General features: G+C 42.1%; 1 pseudogene; it reads right to left on the bottom strand.

The window, feature by feature from the left end:
- LOC102255918 overlaps nt 1-7,610 on the bottom strand; it is a 100,197-nt pseudogene that overhangs the window by 4,526 nt on the left and 88,061 nt on the right.

Here is a 7,610-nt window from a genome sequence, read left to right as displayed (position 1 = left end):
CAAGAGGCAGCTGATCGATGTTTCTCTCTCATCGATGCTTCAAACTCTCTATCCCTCTCCCTTCCTATCTGTAAAAAATCAATAAAATATATATTTTAAAAAATAAGAAAAAAAGAAATGAAGCACATACTAATTAAAATAAAGAAAAATTTCAAGGAAATCAATAGTACAGAAGATGAAACCAATAATCAAAACAGCGATTTGGAATATAAGGAAGCAAAAAACATCCAATCAAAACAGCATAAAGAAAAAAGCATCCAAAAAAATTATGACAGTATAAGGTACCTCTGGGACAACTTCAAGTATATCAATATTCACATCATGTGGATGCCAAAATAAACGATAAAGCAGAACAGAAAGAGACTCATACATACAGATAACATTGTGATGGCTGAAAGTAGGGAAGCTGGTTTGAGATTGGATGATAAAAATAAAGGAATTAAGAAGTACAAATTGGTAGTAATAGAATAGTCATGGGGATATAAAGTGTAGCACATGGAATATAGTCAATAATATTCTAATAATTATGCATGTTGTCAGATGGGTATGACATTTATTAGGATGATCACTTAAGTTATATAAACACTGGGGTGGACACCTGAAACTAATATGCAGTATGCTACCTGTATTTGAAAAAATCACACACACACACACATACACACACACACTGATTACATTTTCCAGAATAGGTTTGACAGGCCATTAAAAATCTACCACAACTCATTGTTCTTTGTGTTCTCCTATACAAAGCAAGTTCATAAAGAAATGGATGGCATCTGCTTCTCATGACCTTAAATAGCAACAAAAGATCACAAGGCATACAAAGAAACAGAAAAACATAGTCCAACCAGAGGAACAAAGTAAGTCTCCATAAGTCAGCCCTATGTTAATGAAGATCTATTAATTACCTGACAAAGAATTCAAAATAACCATTTTAAATGGGCTCAATTGGAAAATAGAGCAAAAAACATAGAAAACTAAGTATTACCACCAAACCTATGCATGACAAAACTAAAAATGCATCTGAAAATATAAAAGAGAACCAAACAGAGATTGGGAACTGAAGAATACAGTATCTGAATTTAAATAGAAACATCAGCAACAGACTTGATCATAAAGAAGGAAGAATAAGATAACTTGGACACCTATCCCCAGTGTTCCTGGGATGTGGGAACCAAATTCTAGTATCTCAACCACTTCTCTCACAAACTACTTACATGAGGCAGAAAACAGACTTAAAAACTGGTTTAACATAGAATTCCTCAGCAAGATTCACAAAGTTTCCCACATTCCCCAACAAAATGCAAAAGCAGTCAGGTCATACCACCCTCACACTAATTGAAATAAAGAATAATTTACAAGGAAATTATTCTGTTTGAAGCGGACTTTGGCTCTCACTGCAAATGTGATGGAAGATCAAGGAGCAGAAGGAGAATCCTTAGATGACAGTCATCTAAGTGTTGGAGAGGATCTGTCCCTCTAACACAGAAACAGAAATAAACCTCATCCTCTAAAAAATCATTTCCCTTAAAACAGATCTTTCCAGACCATAGTTTAAGGTCTGATTTCCTCTGACCTTTGGCCTCCCACCTGGGTCAGCTGCTTCCTTCATTCCCACCTACCTGGATGGATAACTACAGTCTTTTCTTCCTCCAACTCCCAGGTCTCCTCCATTTGCTCCAAAAAAGTGAGGTCTGGCTTAGACACAGTAAGACCTATTTATGAGAAAAAAAGAACATGAGTTTTAATGGAGACTCTCCAATTTCCAATCTGGTCCCTGTGCTCAAGAAGTGACAGGATAGGACATTGTAGAATACCAGAGTATTCTAGAAAATTATCCCCCCAAATATTATTTTTTGACAGCACCTTTACCATACCAGAGACTACATTTAAAGTTTTCCAATCCTGATTTCCACTTGCAAGTACAATAGCAAAACACCAATTTCTTTCCTTGAGAACACAGATCTGAAATTCTATCATAAAAAGCAGATGCTACAAGCAGACACTGTACTAATGAAGAAAACAAAACACTGCGGGTGGAGGAGAAATTCTGGAAGGAAGTGGTCCTCCCCCAGGAATTCCAGGTTCCTGTAGTTCTGCAACATCACGTCCATGTACAGTTTCCGCTGAGCTGAGTCCAGGCACGCCCACTCCTCCTGAGAGAATTCTATGGCCCCATCACTGAAGGTCAACTGTCCCTGAAATTTAAAAAAAAAAAAAAATTACTCAAGTGGCCATGGGTAGAGCTCATCATGTGACCCAATATGAAAACAGAGTTAATGGAACTAGTTTTGATCTAAAAGTATCCTGAATTATCCAATAAGATCATTTTGACACTAACATTCTCTAAAGTATTTTGAGAAAGGAGGATGACATATGATCCACAAAACCACTGTAGAAGCTTTACTTTTCTGGAAGATAAATTTTAAAAATAAAGGCACCAACATAGGCATATCCATTTTTGAGTGCTATATTTGAATCATAGAGGATCAAGCATTTATATTTCTTAGGTTGAGAATTCATTCTCAGTGAAAACTAAACAGTACTTCTAAAATTTTAATATGTACAACAATAAAGTGGAGATGGAAACAAATGCAGATTCTTATTCAGAAGTTCTAAGGAGGGGCCTGAGTTTCCACAAGTTTAACCAGCTCACTTTTAACTACGGACACCAATGTGTCTGAACCATGAACTGCTCCTTTAGATAGCACCGAGTAAACAAACACAGGAAAAAAAATCGTATACAGGATTTTGACTGAAGAGTTTTATGGAATTTACAGGCCTCATAAATTAGTAAGCCAACCAACCACAGTTCTTCTCTAAAATTTACTATGTACTAGACATTATTCTAACAGTTTTCAATAAATTAATTAACAAAACTCATTAAGAAATCAGAGAACAATGATATTATTCTTCCTTTTTCATGAGACTGTTTTGTAAAACATCCAGCAAATGACAGAGGCGGGGTATTATTCTAAACTTTACCTAGTATGTGTCTGTGATGCCTGCGAAATACAATAAACGTTTACAGGTCTGAGGCCTGACTGATAAAAGCCTCCAACTGCGAAGCTTCTATCGCCGGGTAAACAAAAATGAGAGCGTTTATTTTGCAATACAACCTACAAGCAAAGAAAGACTAAAAAGAAAAAAGAGTTTTCAGATGAATGTGATTGTTTATGCACATTTTTCAAAAGATTTCTGTGAGGCCTGGCCAGTGTGGTTCATTGGTTGAATGTCTATCTATGAACCAGGAGATCACAGTTCGACTCACAGTCGATTGCAGGGGTTGCGGGCTTGAACCCCATAAATCTTACAAATTTATGAGACTGGGGGGCATGTAGGAGGCAGCCAATCAATGATTCTCTCTCATCATTGACGTTTCTCTCTCTCCCTCTTCCTACCTCTCTGAAATCAATAAAAAGATATTTTAAAAAAATATTTCTGTGAGACTCTTATTGAGGATAAAGAAAAAATATTAACTCTATAATTCAAGAACATCTGCACCAAGTGAAAGTCAGGTTTAAAGGAAGTGACATCATGTAACTGAAGCACATGGAAGGACACATCATCACCAACATTAGTTTTATCCAAATTTCAATCCACATATACCTTCCATATTTTATAAATCTAACAGTGCATTTAAAAAGTAAGACTTTCTTGCCAATGTAGTGAGCAAGTCTCTTCTAATTATTTTTCTTTTTCAGAACTTTCTGATCTACTCTGAGTCACTAAGGCCATCCTAATTAAATGCAGATTTTTCTCAATCCTGTTCTAGAGAGCTGATGTTGTAGCCATACGAAATCTAAAATGTACATTTCCCATCTTCACACCCCATCTCAATAGAAATTTTGGTTATCAATGCCTTCCCATGTCACAAAGAAAATATTTTCAAAAGTTGAAGGTGTAGGGAGAAAAAAGTGGACATCTGTAATACTTTCAACAATCAAGATAATTTTTGTTAAGTTGAAGGCGTAGGGGTTCAGAACAAGGCACCCTAAATTATGTTTCAATGGTGTGTGGATTATTTTCAGCTAAAGACACCAAAACCCTGTGGGTTCAAAAGAAGCTTCTGCTCTCCCCTTTAACTACCTAGAAGAATTTAAATTAGGAGCCTGGCCCGTGATACGTGTTAAAACCAAAAATGACTATTTACCTATCTAGGTGGTAGGCAAACTAATACTTCCTGAACATGTGATCTCCAGTCAAAGATCTTCTGAAGTTTCAAAGTGCATTACCTCATCCCAGGCTCAGAATGTCTTATATATCAAATTTCCCTTTCAGTCTCTGAACCTGTGAATGTGAGGTCTCTGACTCTCTCATGTATGTGGAGCTCCCATACATATTTTACTTGTTAAACTTCAATATTTTCCCTTGCAATCTGTCTCATGTCTATCTGATTAGACCAACCAAAAGAACCTTGAAGGTAGAAGAAAGTATCTTCCTCCCCCACAACGGTCATTAATTTATGGCAAGAGTTCATCGTGCCCTATAGGGGATGTGGATGGAGACAATGGACAGAAAACTGTGCGACAAAAGAAAAAAATATTTCCCAGCCGGTGTGGCTCAATAGTTGAACTTCAGCCTATGAGCCAGGAGGTCATAGTTCGATTCCCAGTCAGGGCACATGCCCGGGTTGTGGGCTCAATCCTCAGTGTTGGGCATGCAGTAGGCAGCCAATCAATGATTCTCACTCATCATTGATGTTTCTCTCTCTTCTTCTCTGAAATCAATACAAATATATTTTTTTAAAAAAGAGAAAAATAGCCCTGGCTGGTTTGGCTCAATGAATAGAGCGTCAGTCTGTGGACTGAAGGGTCCTGGGTTTGATTCCGGTCAAGGGCACATGCCCGGGTTGCAGGCTCAATCCCCAGTAGGGGGCGTGCAGGAGATAGCCAATCAATGATTCTATCTCATCATTGATGTTTCTATCTCTCTCTCTCTCTCCCCCTCTCCCTTTCTCTCTGAAATCAATAAAAATATATTTAAAAAAATAAAAATTTAAATAAATAAGAGAAAAATATTCTAGAGACAGTATAGAAATGTCACCACCCCTCAACCCCCATTCAAAATCCCAGAGGTAGCTGACAATATCTCCTTCCTAAAGGCCTGCATCCTTATAGATGTTGAAACTGCTGATGCACATGAGCAGTTGAAGGACCTTCCTGGGGTGGCTCCAGTGAACTACACCATCATTATTTCCCCCACAGCACAGGCGCCAACAAGCAGGCAACCCAGTTGTAAAAGGAAATCACTCCACCCTGAAACGGAAATTTCCACCAACAGGCCTTTTTCAAAAGGCGCACTTTGTCCCAAGCTTATTAAAGCAGCCAATCAGAGCCACCCTTGAGTTGGTTCAGAGGACCTTCCAGTCTTCTGTGTGTTGTTCTTTATGCTCAGCATAAGCCTAATAAAATTTACCCAGAAGTTTCTCTGAAGGTTCCTCTTGATTTATATCTTGGGAAACTGAAATATTTCAAATGCCAGTAGCATTTTAAAGAGGTAACAGACAATCATAAGAAAAACTAAGTAAGTACTTGAAAACCACCTCACTAGGAAGGAACATCAAAGTAGAGAAGTAAAGGTTTGCAGCTTCTAAACCCAAGAACTTTAGAAAGAAATGCAAACACAGAACTGACCCAAGACAGGGCATTTACCTGAGGAGCAGCCATGTTGTCCTCTTCCTCCTCCTGCTCCGGGTGGTTTCCTCAGGCGTCTTATGTTGCGGAATCACATCTGCGTCTTGAGGATATGCTTTCAAAGGCCTAAGCACAGCCTCTTCCTCTGCTTCCACCACGCTCACAGGCAGAAGGAACTTGAAATGATGAAAAATGTCACACTCCCTTGTCCTTTGTCACAGGAGAGATTCAGAAACAATGAGATCCTACATGAAGACCAAACTGAGTTTTTTCTCTACTTTCTTTCCTGTGCTCTACCCTTCAACACATGCACAAATTCTGACACTGCAATGACAATGTGGCCTGTTCTGCTCCTCTCAAACCAAACAGAGCACCCAGTTACCTCCCCTGGACCAAAGCCAGCTCTTCACAAATAAACTGGGGCAGAGAGCCCTTCCGCTAAACATTGGCCTCAATTTTGAATCACCTGGAGCACAACATTAAAAAAATGATGTTTGGCCAGACTCCCGGCCACCTCTCCCCGACCTGCTCCGCTCCCCAGCCTCTCCCAGACTCCACAAGTCCGCACCTCCACCTGCACTTCAGCCACGGATATATCCGAATAGTTGGGACTCACAACACAGTGAACAAGATTTTTCACGTTGTGGCTTTTGAATGTATGTTTACAAACCAAACCTTCACTCTCGAGAGGGCCTGATAGTTCCCAGGGAGAATGTCGCAACGATTGCTGATTGTGCCAGTGTGACTGAAGGAGTCAGTCGGAGCCGAAATGCCTTGCTGAACGGGGACACCAAGAAGTATGATTGGGATTCTGGCTACACATGCCATCAGCTAGGAAGCGGGGCCCCTGTGGTTCAGCTGGCACAGCCGTACATGACTGGGTCAATACGGCTGTTACTTTGGGATGTGACGATGGAAGCTACAGCTACTACATTAAGGTTTCCACCACCCAGCCACAGTGGACCATGGTGGCCGACAGAACTGAAGTCTCCTGCAAGTCCTGGCAGCCGGTCACTTTTGAAAGACAGCCTGCCTCCTTCATCCAAATGGTTGGAACACACAACACAGGAAATGAGGTGTTCCACTGTGTTCACGTCGAGTGTCCCGGGCAGCAGAGCAGCCTGGAGGAGGCAAACAGTGAGGAGCCGGGGACAGGGGACACCAGCCTGGCCAGTTAGCTGCTTGAGCCCCGCGCCCTGCAGGCCCCCAGCGGCAGCTCACTGCCCTCCAGCCGGGGCTCCACCTCTGGCTCATTCGGTGGCAGCACCAGTAAAGGGGCTCTGATGGGCAGTGACTTGGGGGCCCTGTGCGGCAGGACTGTGTCGCTGCCCCGCCCCTTCCTGCGGGGAGCAGGTTTGCTCCCAAGGACGGGAAGGTCCCGCCCGCTTTGTCCTCAATTTGTTCCGATCAGGCTGGTCTTCCGTCCTCCCCAGCCCAGCATTCACACCCTGCCTCCCTAATCTAACCCAGACCCGGAGCAGCCACGTGTGGGTGGGCAGGGGGCAGACAGGCCTCTCGGACCTGGGGTGCCCCTTGGGAAATGGGTTTCCTTCGTGTCTACTCATGAACACGTCGCCCTGCCAACTGGTTTTTTATTTCTTTTAGTTACTCCCGTTTGCTGAATCCTAGGTGTTCGCGTCTTTTTGAAATGCTCAAACGGCACTTGTTTTAACCCCGTTGACACTAATTGTTCTTCCTTAGTTTTGAACGGTTAAGCGCGGGGTGGATAAGCGTGGGGTGGAGCGAGAAGCACGCCATCCCCCCAGGGCTCACAAGGACACTCCACAGAGGACGTTCAGCAAAACACAGGCACGGCGCAGCCTGGCATTGAGCAGCCTGGTATTGAGCAGCAGGCACTGAGCAGCCTGGCACTGAGCAGCAGGCACTGAGCAGCCTGGCACTGAGCAGCCATGGCATTGAGCAGCCTGGCACTGAGCAGCCGTGGCACTGAGCAGTTGTGGCAATGAGCAGCCA

The sequence above is a fragment of the Myotis brandtii genome, unplaced genomic scaffold (genome assembly GCF_000412655.1).
Source record: "Myotis brandtii unplaced genomic scaffold, ASM41265v1 scaffold450, whole genome shotgun sequence".
In the NCBI taxonomy this organism is placed as follows: Eukaryota; Metazoa; Chordata; class Mammalia; order Chiroptera; family Vespertilionidae; genus Myotis; species Myotis brandtii.
This window is presented reverse-complemented; position numbering and strand designations above follow the sequence as displayed.